The 14,307-nt window shown below is 49.7% G+C and overlaps 1 protein-coding gene across 1 annotated transcript in view; it reads left to right on the forward strand.

The window, feature by feature from the left end:
* The first annotated feature begins 440 nt into the window (after window positions 1–440).
* The window catches only part of RASGEF1B (RasGEF domain family member 1B), a 148,018-nt gene continuing 134,151 nt past the window's right edge, over window positions 441–14,307 (forward strand). Inside the window, exon 1 of the mRNA XM_059153695.1 lies at window positions 441–524. The gene's annotated coding sequence lies outside the window, so the exon portion shown is untranslated. The remainder of the gene's footprint in view (window positions 525–14,307) is intronic.

A 14,307-nucleotide genomic window follows, 5' to 3' on the forward strand; every position in this document is an offset into this window, starting at 1 on the left:
GGTGTTCTGAAAAGCAGCTAGAGAACGTTGGACCTTATCCCACATAGAATTAAAGATTTGAAAACTGGAAGTTTACTGGTGGCCAGTGTTTTTATGCAGTGAGATATCAATGAAGTTATTTTTGTTTTAAAAAAATTCACATAGTTTGATTTTTGTCCTAGGAAGATACCTTAACAGATTAGGCTGAAAATATTTTGCATATTCCAAATGTCATAAATGGTTTGGTCCTATGTCCTTGTGCAAGGTTAACGGAGTTTGCACAGACGGAACGCAGAAGAAGCTCGTGCAAGAAGTGCTGACCCAGGCATTCCAAGTGACAACCCTTACATTTAAGTGCTTGAGGCACTATTGTGAGAAACTGGAAAATGGTTCTCTGCAGCAGAAAACCCAGCCAAGTCCCTGAAACCAATCTCTCTCTCTCTGTGTCTCCTCTCTCGCAGGCATGGCGATGGGGACTTGCGGTGCACAGCAGCATACCTCCAGTCTGCTCTACGAGCCCTCCGACTGAGAAGCCGACTGGCAAAGTAAGAATGGCTCCATTTCTTACCGAACAGTCGGATTCGAACTTGTTGGCTGTTATTTCTTTTTGTCTTGAGCTATTTGGGTGAACTAACCAAACTGATCTCGTAAAAGTGGCTGATAAAATCCAAATCTCGAACTGTTTGGTTGGCCCCAATGTGCCCTTGCCCTTGCCCAAAGCTTGAACTGAGAGATGTTGACCCAAGAGGCCTGCGCTGCAGCTCCTACCCCACCCCCATCCTGGTGGCACCCCCCCCACCCCCCGACCCCCTCCAGTGTCCTGGTCTAGGAGCTCTTGGATCTATCTCCCCCTGTCCGTCAGAACTTGTTAGAAGGAAAGAAGACACTTTCAGGGATTCATATTGTAGAGGTAAGCAAGACAAGACCACACCCAACCCCTTTTTTTCTACTCCCTTAGGTTTAAAACCTGGGGTTATGCAAATTAAACTGAAAAAAAAGAAGAGAAAATATTTATGACTATGAATAGGAGGCCTTGGTAGAAGAGAAATGGGGACCCAAAGAAGCGGTTCTATTCAGGGCTTACACTATTTTAACAAAACGCAATGAAATGTGGAGACGTGACAAGAGAAGGAAAAGGGTCTGGACTTCTCAGCACAGTCTTGGGTAGATTGTGAGAAGGTAAACATATAGGGGAGGTGAATGGCCTCAGAATTATTTGTTACGTTTGTTATGCAAACTCAAGTTGATGCCTTTGCCATTGACAGAAATCATGTCTGGTGATGAAGAGTCATCTTACTGGTATGGGCGAGGAAGACACATGTACAAATTGATGTCATCTTTAGAAAGGGAAATTCATGTCCTGCTTTTAGACAGAAAGTGATGCGGGGGGGGGCAGAGTGCTTTTCCTGCAAGTCTGCTGTTTCTCAACTGTCTTCAGCTCAAACTAATTCTTACACCAAACGGGCCTATTCGAGTCCCCCTCAGCGTGTTAGTGTGAATCAGTGCTTCCTCCTGCCAGCGCACTTGTTTCAGCTTCTTGTGGAATAAAAGTCTTTGCTTCTAGAAGAGACAGGACAGGTTTTGCCTGACGAGCTCCTGTTCTGAACCAGAAATCACACGGGTCAGTCCCAGCAGGAGTGTAACTCGGGTGAGGTGCGGGCTCTCCGGAGCCAGCCTGCCCGGGGTCGAATCCCAGCTGTTACGCACCTGCTGTGCGACCTCGAGCCACCTGCAGAAAGGGCGTCACCGTGACCCCTGCTCCCAGGACCGGCACCCGGTGGTCATTTCTCATAAATCCGGGACAGCGAGTTCTTTATTTTTACCCAGCTTGCTCACTCTGTCTCTGAGCGCGCAAGAAATTATGCAGCGAGTTGCATGAGCGACTAAACAAGGGCGTGAAAAGCACGGGGGACTTAGGGGAGGCCCACCTGCGACCTGCTTGTGTCGGAAGGAGAAGCAGGAGAAGCATCTGGTGGGGGAGAAGCGGCCGGTGGGGGAGAAGCGGCCGGTGGGGGAGAAGCATCCAGTGGGGGAGAAGCGGCCAGTGGGGGAGAAGCGGCCGGTGGGGGAGAAGCGGCCGGTGGGGGAGAAGCGGCCGGTGGGGGAGAAGCCTGACTCCGGTGATGCATCAGGGGCGCTTCCCCAGCACTCCTGACCAGAGGGACGCGGTCTGAGAAGTGTGTCGCCTTCCTGCCCTCTTCGTGCCACACACAGTCCGGGGGCGAGGACAGGACAAGCTACTACTGGCAAAGTCGGAAAAGCCTGAAATTTCTTTGAACAGGGCTTCTCTTTCCAGCTTGTAGACGCAGTGGGCAGAGCCCGAGCTTTTTGCGTTTTGTAAAAGGAAAAGAATCTCTTTGCCTGGCAGTTCCTGGCCGTTCTGACTTGGTGGCAAGTCCTGCCCTCGGCAGCTGTGTGCAGGGCGTGAGGTCTGGGCCGAGGGCACCTCTCCCTCGTGCGGTCAGCAGGACTGATGTGTGCAGGCACCGTGGGGGCGGCCCCAGCGTCTTGGGACTGAGTCCTGTGCTTTGTGTCCACTGAGGTCTGGACTTCCCTCCGCGGACTTTAGGTCCAGTGGGACGAGTGTCGTTTGGCCCAAAGAGGAAAATGACAAACACACACGCTACACTCGCAGGCCGTGTTGACCACTGTCCCCAGCCCCACCTGTCTGACTCTGTTTCTGTGGGTTCTACAATGACCGCCACTTTGTCAGTGGGGACAGAAAGGACCCATTGCAAAGGCTCGGGTCAGAGGTCAGAGTCTTGGAAGGACGTCTTTGGGCTAAGTTTCAGGCCGTCCAGAGCCAGTTCTGAGCGGCGCCGGTGTCTCCCGAGGCCGGATCAGCACCACTGACAGCGGCACAAAAGGGACTTTCAGATGCTCTTCTGCGAGCAGGAGGTCACGGGCGGTGCGACCACTGGGTCTGCGCTGGCGGTTCTCGGGCGACCCCCCGCAGCAGGGCAGCCCCTCTGCGGGAGTCTGTGCGGGGACCCCAGGACTGCGGGGTCGGTGCAGTGGGCTCGCCCTTCCGGATTCGCTTTCTCTTCTTCTCTCATGGCTCTGGCTTCCGGGCTCCATACACCGGCCGTGAGGGACGCTAACGAATTCGTTCCGCAATCACCTGTTTCCCATTCACCCCAGGGGGAAGACGACGCCGAAGATGTAAGCTCTGGTCATGGGGGTCGATGCAAAGTAGTGTTGGGGTGAGTGACTGAAGTCTACGGTGACTCTGCCCAGGGCCCAAACTCTCCCTCGAGGTCAGGAAACTTTCTGCTGGGCCTGCATGCTGGGCCCAGACGCGGTCCCTGCCGCCCGGATTACTGTGCCCTGAGCTGAACCAAGGACCGGTGTGTCCTTGCTGTGGGAGAAGGAAAGCTGTTATGAAAACCCCAATGGATAACGAAGAACTCCAAAGTGAGCTCATGATAGAGAAAAAGGGCGTTTCGGAACCAACTCCAATCTCACAATTAACGATAACTCTTCATTAGTGGTGGTGATTAGAGGGGGAGAAGGGCGGAGGAAAACCTGTGGAGGGAGCGGAGACCCGGGGTGATCGCGGGGCAGCAGGAAGGGAGCGGAGACCCGGGGTGATCGCGGGGCAGCAGGAAGGCAAGCTTGGAAAGTGCCATGATCCATTCTCAGATCGAGAGAGTTCCGCGTTTTATTTCCCATAACTGGAGTCAGCGCCTTTTGAATGGAGCATACAGATTTATGAAAATAAAAATGCAAATGTTAAAAATATGTGTCTTGGGATTTCCAGGGGATGACCTGGCAGCTTTGTCTTCCTTCCCTTTGCAGCTGCTAAATACTGTGTTGTGAAAGCTCCAGACGAACGTACTCCCCCAAACCCCACAATGCTATAACTAGCGGACCTTCTTTGTAATTTATAGCAGATACTCTGGAGAATGAATTAAAATAAACTACTTTTTAATGTATTTGACCGTAAACATGTTGCCCCAAGAGGTTGCACAAGCTAGCAATAAATGCGAGAGGGATTTCGGGATTTCAGTAAATTAATGGCATATCCAAAGTGGGCTGTGGAAAGGCAGTAAGACGCAGATGATGGAGACAAGAGTGGGGACTTGGGGGAGATAAGTAACATTAGACGGCGACGCGACATTTAGCTTTCCAGGCTCTCCCACAGAGTTCTCATTGATGCTACTGGTAAGACAAGAGACTGGGCTGAAGGAGTCGTGATTTCGGCCCAGCGAGCCTTGTGGAGATCACGCCAAGTCAAAACAACCTCGGGAAGTGCCATGACCTTGGCAAACGGAGCAGAATACATAAGCAGCCAGAGGAGCCATTCTTAGGTCAAGGAGCTGCCCGTGACCGTGGCTATGCCAACCTGCCTTTCTCAAAAGGGGTTTAGGTGACAGGTAATTGTGTCCCCAGTCAAAAGGAAAGTAACTTTAACACATGACTTGATTTGACCAGAGGGAATGGACAGAGAGGCGTCTGAGAGGAGAGCAGTGTCTCTAAATGGAAGGCGGCCCACAAAGCAAACAAAGCTCCCTGGGCGTCCGTATTTCCGGGTGAGGGGAGGGCAGACTGGTGGGGCTGGGTGGAAGTTACTGGATAAACAAGAGATAAAGGGAAAGGAACTGGAGAACTCAGAATCCACAAAATCCAGAGCTGCTTTATTTCAAAGTTGGGAGACATCTGTGGGAAGAAAGGAATAGGGTGCCCCTGCAACAGGTTAATCGTTAGCTGCCTTAACCCTGGAGAACCCTTCCTACCAAAGGAAAGTTTAGTGTCACAAGCAGGGGTCGTTTGTTTATTTATTTATTTATTATTGTTTATTTTTTGGGTCTTTTAAATTTTTTTAATTTTTTATTATATTCAGTTAGCCAGTATAGAGTATATCATTAGTTTTTGAGGTAGCGTTTGACGATCCGCTAGTTCTGTATAACACCCAGTGTCCCTAACGCTATGTGCCCTCCTTATCACCCATCACCCGCTGCCCGACCCCTGCCCCTCCCTTCTGTAACCCTCAGTTTGTTCCCTCTCCTCTCTCTGGAATCTCTCATGGTTTGTCTCCCTCTCTGATTTCTTCCCATTCTGTTTTCTCTCCTGTCCACTGTGGTCCTCGGTGCTATTCCCATGTTCCACGTCTGAGTGAAGCCGTTTCATAATTGTCTTTCTCTGCTTGGCTTATTTCACTCAGCATAATCCCCTCCAGTCCCGTCCATGTCGGTGCAGATGGTGGGGATTCACCCTTTCCGATGGCTGAGCAGTACTCCATAGTGTATATGGACCACATCTTCTTATCCGTTCGTCGTTGAAGGCATCTCGGCTCCTCCCACCGTCTGGCTATTGTCGACGTTGCTGCTATGAGCCAGAAAAGACCCTGAATCGCCGGGGGAATGTTAAAAAAGAAAACCAAAGCTGGGGGTGTCATGATACCTAACTTCAAGCTGTGTCACAAGACTGTGGTCGTTTGAAGACTCGTCTTCTAAGCCAGGGGCCATTGGGAATCACTGAATGTTACATCGTGATGTGGTGGCTGCGTCTGGATAAACAGCACCTGTTCCGTGAGAAGCTCCTTGGCATTAACACTTAATATTTAGGGCTCTCGGTGACCCAAGAGGATGGAGAAGCCAACCCACGAAATTGTCTGTGGCCTATTGCTGCTTCCAAAAAACACCAAAGCACACCGTTGCAGTTACTACAGTTGTAGATGAGCATGATTTTAATTCTTTGATCCTGGGCTGATTGGACCGGATCTCTCTCCACACACTTACCTTCTGGTCAGGGAGGCGAAACGCATTAAGCTAAGTATTTCACTTCTAGAGCTTTTTGGAACCAGGTGAAGGAGACTTTGGAGTGAAGGGGTCAGTTTTCTTCTGAGATAATGGAAATTTTGGTAGGGGTATGTCCAGCTTAAAGGCATATTTCCAGCTTCCCCTGCAGCTAGATGTGTCAACACGAGGAGACTATAGGCAAAGGGATGTGAGTAGAAGTGATGAATGCGACTTCTGGGTTACACCTTTCACAGGAAAGCCATGTCCCCCTTGTGGTCCGAAACGCAGGTGTGATAACTAAAGCAAGAAGAGCCACATTAGACCAAGAGAGGATGGCAGAGAAGCAAAATTGAAGAGTTAAGGTCTCTGACTCACAGAACTGCTGACTGCTGGTGTTCAGCCTGCGATTGCCTGAGACAGAAATCCACCCCCGTCTTGTCTACACGACCGTTCTGGCCATGTTGCCCCAGTGTACCGCTGGACGGCGGGAAGAGGCGGCGTGCCCTGTGGGGAGTCACCTCGAATCTCGTGAAGGCAGGAGGAGGCAGCGCCTGGTACAGTAAACATCCGTTACAGGAACGAACACGCCCCGCTGCGAAGACCATCCCCCACACCGAGCCTGACGAGGAAGGGGAGACACGCACATGAAGTTCTGTCTCTGCGGACTAGGTGATGAGCGGGATTCTCATCTCGTCCTCGTGGGGGACGATGCCCTCCACCGAGAACCTCAGCTGAGAGCCCTGTCTGAATTCCCAAGGCTGTAAACCGAGATATCTAGCACACACTGAATTTCGGAAAAGTGCATCCTAGACCTGAGGCAAACCGCGCTCCGGTGAAAAGACTCCCACGGAGGTCCTGCGGTGGAACCCGTTATCTGATCAAGGAACGTTTCTATTGATACTCATTGGACGTCGGAGCTGTCACCAGTCTGAACCGTTCATAAATATCTCTCTGCTGTATTTGACATAATACTCTCTGCTTCCATCATCGGAGAGAGGTTTGGGTTCCCTGGGTGCAGACATTCTGGACTCCAGGTTTTGCTCTATCACACAGGAGTTCTTGGGTAGAGTGGATTGTTACCTCAAACCTCATTCTAGCATCATTCACTTTTAATTTAACATAAAATAACACGATTTTGATTTAATAAACGAACCTTCTGAAACTTCGACGCACACTGGCGTCCCTGTCATCCGGTCCCAGCCTCACGACGCCGGACACGGCTCCGAGCACGTAGCAGGCAGGAAGTGTTCCGCGACGGATGGGTGAGTGCATGTGGAATTAAAATTGCTCACCTTCACCCCGAGCTGCGAGCGAGCTGTAATCTTTTCGCTGATGGAGGGTCTTGCCTTGGTGTTGATCTGCTCACTGATGAGGTCACCGCTGAGAGTCGCAGTGGCTGTGGCAATTTGTTCAAATGAGACAATGATCAAGTTTGCCACATTAATCGGCTATTTTTTTTTTCTATTTTACACATGATTTCTCTGGAGCATGCCATGCTGTTGGATCGCATTTTACCCACAGTGGACCTTCCTTCAGGACTGCAGTCAGTTCTCCCACACCCTGCTGCTGCTTCCTCCACCACGTTCATGGGGCGGTCTAAAGCCTGGGTTGTCCTTTCCACACGGCGTCGTCACCAGGAGCAGACGCGATCTCGGAAACCACCGTCTGCTCGTCCGTCAGCAGCAGCTGCTCGTCGGTTAGAGTGTGGTCGTGGCCGCAATTCGGACGTCTCTCGGCCCCACTTCTGACCCTCGTCCACTCCTCTTCCCGCCGCGTCGGCAGGGACCTCCTCCGCTGAAGTCTGAAACCTTTACTTTGTAAAAAACTAGTATTTGCATGCACATATTAAATAATCAGGGGAGGAATATATATCCCTTGAATTTAGATTCTTGGATTCCCACTATCACACCAGCACAAGCTAGACTGGAATTTGGGTTCATTGGCAGGAGTTCACCTGGGTTAGCGATGCCGCCTGACGCACAAGGACAAGAAGTCTGTCCGTCCCCCCATTCCCAACAGACTAAAGGGCCCCATAAATACGTTGGATAAGCTCTAAGGAGCTGTAATAAGAGTGAACAAATAGGCTCAAACCAATGGCTGTTCAATTACGTTCTCCTGTAATCATATAGAAATATATAAATGTCAGCTCCCAGACCTACAAAAAATAAATGAAATATGAACAATTAATATCTGGGGCGCCTGGATGGCTCAGTTGTCAAGCATCTGCCTTTGGCTCAGGTCATGATCGCAGGGTCCCAGGATTGACCCCGCATCGGGCTCCCTGCTCCGCGGGAGGCCTGCTTCCCCCTCCCCCACTCCCCCTGCTTGTGTTCCCTCTCTCACTGTCTCTCTCGGTCATAAATAAATAATAAAATCCTTTAAAAAAAAAAGAATTCTTGCTTATAAAGATTTTATTTATTCATAAGAGAGAGAGAGAGGGCACCAGCTGGGGGATGGGAGAGGGAGAAGCAGGCTCCCTGCTGAGCACAATAGGGGCCTGATCCCTGGGATCATGACCCGAGCCGATGCTTAACTGACTGAGCCACCCAAGCGCCCCTGTAGAATATACTTTATTAGGTTTACAAAATCCATCCATTCAGAAGCAGGTAAATGCCTGTACACTACAAAAATGGGAAACAACAGAGTTAAAAAAATTCTTATTCTGATCTTTCCTTACAACTTACCTATAAAGTCTGTACCATACAGTACAACACGTATGGACTAAAGGTACAGCTACACTGGGATGCACTTGATGCTTAAATATGACGTCATTGTTTTGTTAGCAGCACACACGGACAGATCAGCAGACCCTCGCCGCTGGGGACTGTGCCGTTATCAAGGTCATGGAGTCATATTTGTATTACAGAACTCTGCCGTTTGCTCTTCCTTGTCTCTGGGTGCTAACACTTTTCCATTAACACTGCCCGATTTCTCTCCCAGAGCCGAACTGAAAAATATCAAACGGAACTTCTGATAGGAAATGCGTGGTAGACAGCCTGGTCTGTTATTGACAGAAAAAGAAACTTCAATTTGTCCCGCATGGAAACTGGGGGAAAAGATGATCTAAGACTGCGATTGGATACATAACTCTCTACTCACATAGATCAGAAAAAAATACCTCTAAACTCTGAGAAATAGCACTGTAGAATTATCAGCAGAATTAATGTAGAATTTCTACAGGTTTGCTACCTTCCCAACACTGTAGGTTCCCTTGAGAAAGCCATAGGAAGCCCTTCTTGAAAATACTACGTTCTAAGTGTTCTATGCCGGCCAGAATCCACTAAGAAGTAACCAGATATCGAATGCCGGCCTTGTGTGAGGCCGCCCGCTGTCAACGGTGATCCAGGTCACTGGGGGTAGGTGGTAACAGCAATAATGATTATGGTGAGAACCGCCATCGGTTGAGGATTCTGCCGAACGCTGACGCCGTCTTCCAGTTAATCACTTCACGGATGAAGCCTGGAGAGGATAAAGAACGTGTTCAAGGCCACAGAGCTCATACGCGGTAGAGCTGGCTTCCCACACCAGCGCGCCGTGCCTAACCACCTGCTGGAGAGATGGGTTTCATTTGGGCAATCTCTTTTTCTGCTCCTCGTTGAAATACAAAGTTTCCCAAGAAGACACAGAAGGATGCCGAAAAAGTATGACCTGCTTGTATTATAGGTCACTCTGGCTACAGCTCACCAACCTTAGATTTTCATTCTCCAAGGCCCCGGTTATAAATAGCAACTCCGCACGAATGGGGAAAATTGTGGGAGCACGCAGCGTTAGGTTGTGTCTTTAAAGGCGGTTGCTCTACAAAGAACTTGAAAGGGGGCACGAGCTGCAGAGACACCACCATGAGGTTCCTCAGATCAAAGCGGGATTTCTCAGAAGCCCAGCCGCATATTTTGTGTCCCAGTTTGTCTCCTCCGGGAGAACGAGGTCTCGCATTCACCTAATTCATGAGGCTTCGCGTTTAATTTTAAGAACTATAACACGTTCAGTGAGGAGTCAACGTGGTATTATTAAATATCATTAAAGTTCGATGTGACAAAAGAATCCCGACGAAGGCAGGGCAGAGCTGGAATCCCCTCTTGCCGCGACGCCTGTTCAGTCTCTCCCACAGACGGTGGAGGCCTGGGGAGGGAGATGTGTGCGGATGGCGTGGCCACGGGGAAGACTGCATTAAGGTTTATGGTCTGACAAGTGAGCGGGGTGAGTCGTGGTGCGACGAACTCCCCAATTCTGTCTGCATTTTTAAAGGTCATCTCCTGCATGTTATGAGAGATGGGGAGTGGTATTCAGGCCCCACAGAACTTTGCTTTTACCATTGTGACCATTCATTTCTCCCAACCTTACTTGAGGGCTGCTGATCGCCTGTCTCTCTTTTGTGGGGTTTGTAATCTCTGGGGCTGGGAGTTTTGGGGGGGGGGGCAGGCTTTGTGCCTTGTCCGTTATTTATGCCCTCAAATCGCTGAGCCTAATTCTTTCCGCATTGTAGCTGCTTGCTAAGAAGGGGAGGGAAGTAGTAGAAAAAGAAAGGGAAAGAAGTTCTCCTGTCGCTGTGTCTGACATTACTACTTTCTTGATTGCCTGAGTTCAGGCTGCTTTTCAAAATTCAATGCCTTCTGAAACCTCTCTAGCATAAACAGCTTAGTGAAAAGTTCAACCTTACCTTAGAAGACATTCGCTTACAGAATAGCTCTTAAAAGACATTCTTCACTTGCAAAAGGCAGAAACTGTCATTCTTACGCCAACGTTAACCAGGAAATCTGCCTCTGGAAACACGTGGGGTTACAGTAAGGTAGAAACGGGGCGGGGGCTGTTCTCATGCTCCGTGGCACGGATGAGTCCTTCGTGTGCTGCCCCAGAGAAGGTCACCTTGCCAAGGTCAGAAGGACAATCCTTACCGCTACCCCCAGAGGACATTTCCGTTCCTCTCTCACGGGACTCAGTCGACGGTTTTCTGAACGTTGTCCGTGTCCCGGGGCGAGCGGACGGTCCGACCTCCTGCCCGACCTCAGTCTCCTTCTGTCTCCCTCGGTGAGGCCATTCGCTCCGCGGTGTTCCATTCCCGCACGTGTCTAAGAAGAGGAAATCAGTTCTAGCTCCGTGAGAAACAGTCTCTATTTTCTCGTTCCGCTGCTCAGTGTGTTCGTGACTCGACCAGTTCCACTCCCTTCCGAGGCCCCTGCTCTACCGACGTGCTCTTCCCCCTGTGACCGCGCCGTCTATGCAGCCATCAGGGCCGGCACGTGGGTGTCATCCCTCGTTCCCTTTCGCTCCGCGGCCTCTCAGCTCCGACGGCTCTAAACCCCTGACCCTTGTCCCTCCTCCGCTGCGGCTCCTGCAGGGGGCCTTTGTCCTGTCGCCTCTGGCCCCCGACGAACCCTCCCCCTGCTCTCACCTGCTCCCAGCTCCTCACCAAGACCGACAGAGTCCTCTCTTTCTTTTCTTTAACTTATGTTGTACCTCACCTAGAAGGCATCATTCTTCAGGGGCGCAGGTCTGCGAATCCCCAGTTACACAGTTCCCGGCGCTCCCCACCGCCCACACCGTCCCCAGGGTCCATCCCGCCCGCCCCGGCCTCGGCCACGGCCACTGTCATCCTTCCACAGCCAAACGCCATCCGGTTCTTACTGGCTGAGAGCAGCAGTGACTTCCCCTTAGACGGAGTCGAAGGTCGGAACGGCAGGATGAGGCGCATGTGACGACGGTCCCCTGCCGCCCGGCCTCTGCTCCACTGTTCCCTCTCTCGACTCCTCCGGCGTCAGGACGCTGTGCCGTCGTGCGGGCCGTCCCTGCCTTCCCAAAGTCTGTCTGTCTTCACGTCGCTCCCGCTCCTCTGGGCCCCATTCGGAGCTGAAATCTGTGCTTTGTTTTCTGTTGCTGCGTGGCTTTCACTTGCTGAAACGGTTTGCTCGGACTGCTGTCCTTCTTGCCAACGGGCCACGTTCCTTTTCTCTGCACTCCTCGATGGGGGCACAGTGCTGGATGCCCCCAAAGCACCGAATGGTCTGGAAATCCCGCTGGTGCCTCTGAAGTCCTCGTCTGTCATGTCCCCGTACATGTGTTCAAACCCGAGCTGTTCAAACCAGAACTCAGAATTTGTCTCTCCACTTCCACATTTTAGGATTCTCTTGGCCAGAGTACCTGACTCTAAACTTCCATTAATTGAAATAAAACACTTCCCACGGATGATTAATGCCCACTGTTAAGCTGGAACCTGTTGTAAAAAAAAGGAAAGATTTTTATCAATGACAGACCATACAGACATGCCTTGGTCGACCCGAGTTCCTCCCTGTTAACCGATAACAATGCGATGGCTGAGGAAGATGGGTTTATTACCTTGTTTAGGTAATTCTCCCGTCTCTACTTTATTAAGTAGGGCTGTAGTGGGAGTTAGAGCCGTCTGTGAGAAGGCAAAAGTGATCCTGGTCAGCATTTCCCGTCGCCCGTGGGAAGAGAGGGAAAAGACTACTGGCTTTAGCTCCAGCTTTTGGTAGGCAGGTGGTCATGGGAGAAAGACTCGCCTTTTGTACCTGGAAAATATCTGACCAGTTTGAAAGAAGACATCCTGATGGGGAAGCGCCCAGTCAGGGAAGACGAGAGCTTTGCACAAACGAATTTAAACGTCCCACAAAGAGGACTTTGTAGTACTAAAATGCACAGTCTGTCATTTTAGACGACACTAGGAATTATAAAAATAAGATTCTGCGGTATCCTTTTTTTTAGAGTAAATGAGAGACAGAGAAATCAAGAATCCACATATGTCTTCATTTCAGCATGAAACAACTCTTACCATGAGAAACGTATATATTTATGAATATATAATCAAGCCATCGTATTAAATAGAGTAGGTGAATATCACTTGACACGCACGGCTAAGTATTCTGGGAGATACTGGGAGTTCTACCTGTCTTAAGGGATATAGAACAGCTTATTCAGCATCGGAAGGTAATTTAAATGTCATCTACTCCAACTTCTCATCTGACGCTTAAATCTGTCCTACAAACACCTGCTGAACCTCCTGGGGGTATCTCCAGTTAGAGGGCGCTTTCTGCCACCCGAGGCAGCTCATTTCCTGTTTATACAGCTCTTATTAGTGGTGATAATGAGTAAAACGTATTGCGTGCTCGCTGTGTGTTAGACACCGGGGTACGCATTTTATCTTCAAAAATCCTCTTTAATCTCTGTCACAACCTTGTGCGATGATGCTGTGAGTATTTCTAGTTTATAGATAAAAGGGAAACTGAGGCTTGGTGAGGTTGGGCCGTTGCCCTACAGCACCGTGCTGTCCGCAGAGGACCCGGCCTTGACTGCATAGTCTACATTCTCTCTCTTACTTTTCTTAAGTAGGCTCCACACCCAGCGTGGAGCCCAACATGGGGCTTGATCTCACGACCCTGAGATCAGTGTCTTCGCTGAGGTCAAGGGTAGAGTGCTCCCCCGGCCGAGCCCCCCAGGTGCTCCACCTTCTTCAGCAGTGTGCACATGCCGCCTCCTACTTCAACTTCTTCCCTTTGTTGGCTTGAAATGTACTTTCTTAGAGCTTTTATTCATGGACCCCAAGTTTTAATGAGGTGGCAGTAAACATGGCCAGTCTCTTTTCTCTTGAAATAGTGGGACACAGTTGCCTTATCCACTGTTCACTCATTACCTCCGCAGAATACACGAGTGCCTTGTTTTCCTTCTTTCCTTGTGGAGCGTGGTTTCTAGGCCCTTCAACAGGGTAGTCCTTGCTCTGAACAGACCACACTTTGCGGTCTTAGGCATTTAACAGAACACAAAGTCATAACATCACAGCTTACAAAAATCTCAACTTTGTTGGAAGAGTGGAAACGCAAAGTCGAGTCATATCCCTGCGGTCAACGAAAGCCACTGAAGGTTTTGCGTGTTGGTAAGCTATCTCTCTGCTGCGTGTCCTGTAGTCTTTACACGGTTAGCTTTTGGAACTTGAATTTAGAACTTAGTACTTGTCTCAGTTATATTTTCCCTTAATAGTTTATTGCTCTAGAATGCTCTAGTCTTTTAGGATCAAAATGCTGTGATTTGATATTTTTAATAATTTTTAAATATTTGGTATTTTACTTAATATTTTTATTTTATTTCACTTAAAAAATTTTTCCCTTTGTATTTATTGGTGGTGGATTTGGCTCCTAGTTCTATGTGTCAGAAGTTATGTTAGGCTCAGCTTAGTGGTTGTGGTTTTTTGGGGCTTCACCACTCACGCATCTGGGTCAGCTGCTATGGTGCCTGGAGGCCAGTGGGTCCAAAAGAACCCCAGCTGGGATGGCCAGTCTCTGTTTTACATGGTTTCTCTCCCTTCAACAGGCTAGCCTAGACTTGTTCACCCATGAAGAGGGGTCCCAAGGCAGTAATTTAAGCCAAGAAAGTCCTAATAAGTCATGGGCAAGACTTAATATAAGCATGAGGCCCAGTAAGCTCAGCACAGACAAACCATCATTTCTCTCTAGTCAGCCGGCCAAAGCAGATGCCAGGCCAGAAATGTTCAAAAGCACAGAAAGCAGCCTCCATCTCATGGGGGAGGAGCTTCAAAGCCACTTTATGAAAGACTGTAGAGTCAGAAGACATGAAAATTGTG

Source organism: Mustela lutreola, chromosome 1, assembly GCF_030435805.1.
Source record: "Mustela lutreola isolate mMusLut2 chromosome 1, mMusLut2.pri, whole genome shotgun sequence".
Lineage (NCBI taxonomy): Eukaryota > Metazoa > Chordata > Mammalia > Carnivora > Mustelidae > Mustela > Mustela lutreola.